At 35.4% G+C, this 1435-nt stretch overlaps 1 pseudogene; it reads right to left on the minus strand.

The window, feature by feature from the left end:
• Positions 1-413: 413 nt before the first annotated feature.
• Positions 414-579, minus strand: LOC126033241 (uncharacterized; annotated as a pseudogene).
• Between the last annotated feature and the right edge of the window lie 856 nt (positions 580-1435).

The following is a 1435-nucleotide window of genomic DNA, read 5'->3' on the forward strand; positions in this document are numbered from 1 at the left end:
AAATAGTAGTGGAAGGAACCTTTTTCAAAATAGTAACAGATCTATAAAAAGTACATGGCCAATATTATATATATATATATATATAAACATACTGTAAATCTATAGTCCTCAACTTCCAACATAAAGCAAAAATGTATAATGCTTAATATATTGGTATCCAACCACTTCTATTTTTAACAATTGTGGGTTATTCTCGAGTGTAACCAGATTGAGATCAGTTGGCAATCCAGATCAATTTTAAATACACAACCCACTTTTTTGGGATCTTAAAGCAGAATTCACCAACTTGGTTTAAAAACAAAGATCAAGTCATGCATACCCAAGAGACTCAAGTAATTGTAACAAAACATAAGAAATCAAGGCATATTTCCACATGTGTATATAATTTCTAAACTTACATATTAAAAAAGTTTATTTGTAACAAGAATCACTATCAAACATCACTCACTGGGCCAAAAACCTTCCTGGTTTAAGCGGAAAAAATTGCCCCTTGTGTAGCACACTATCTACACTTGAGAGTTAGTCAGACAGCCAGTCAATAAACAGAGCTCTCAACTTCAAGCTCTAATAATGTACATAACATTGTTCTTTTTTTAATGATGAATAAATTTTATTTTAATTTATATATATAAAGAATTTAAGCACCATGATTACAAGTATGATTGTAGTTGGATTTCAGTCATAAACAGAACAACCCCTCTCACCAGTGCAACATTCCCACCACCAATGCCTCCCCTTCTCCCCAACTTCTGCTTTATTCAGACAGGCATTCTAATTCTCTCTTTTTTAATAGTATTTTCATTTAAACACCTTGATTACAGATATGATTGTGATTACGTTTCAGTCATGTAAAGAACATCCCCCTTCACCTGCAACATTCCCATCACCAATGTCCCAAATTTTCCTCCACCCCATCCCACCCCCACCTGTACTCTAGACAGGTTTTCCAGTTTCCTCATTCATTCACATGGTTCTGATAGTTCTCAGTGTAGTTATTTCTCTAACTGCACTCACCACTCTTTGTGGTGAGCTTCAAGAAGTGAGCTGGAAGTTCTAGCCCTCCTCTCTTTGTCTATGGGGATTATTGCAAAAATGTCTTTCATTTTTCTTAAAAACCCATAAACGAGTGGGCTATTCTGCATCTGTCTTTCTTCCTTCGACTTATTTCACTCAGCATGATAGATTCCATGTACATCCATGTATAGGAAAATTTCATGACTTCATCTCTCCTGATGGCTGCATAATATTCCATTGTGAATATATACCACAGTTTCATTAGCCATTCATCTGTTGAAGGGCATCTTGGTTGTTTCCAGAGTCTGGCTATTGTGAATAGTGCTGCAATAAATATAGGTGTGAGGAAGGGATTTTTGTATTGTATTCTTGTGCTCCTAGGGTATATCTCTAGGAGCTGTATAACATTGTCATGCTAGTT

Source organism: Suncus etruscus, chromosome 16, assembly GCF_024139225.1.
Source record: "Suncus etruscus isolate mSunEtr1 chromosome 16, mSunEtr1.pri.cur, whole genome shotgun sequence".
In the NCBI taxonomy this organism is placed as follows: Eukaryota; Metazoa; Chordata; class Mammalia; order Eulipotyphla; family Soricidae; genus Suncus; species Suncus etruscus.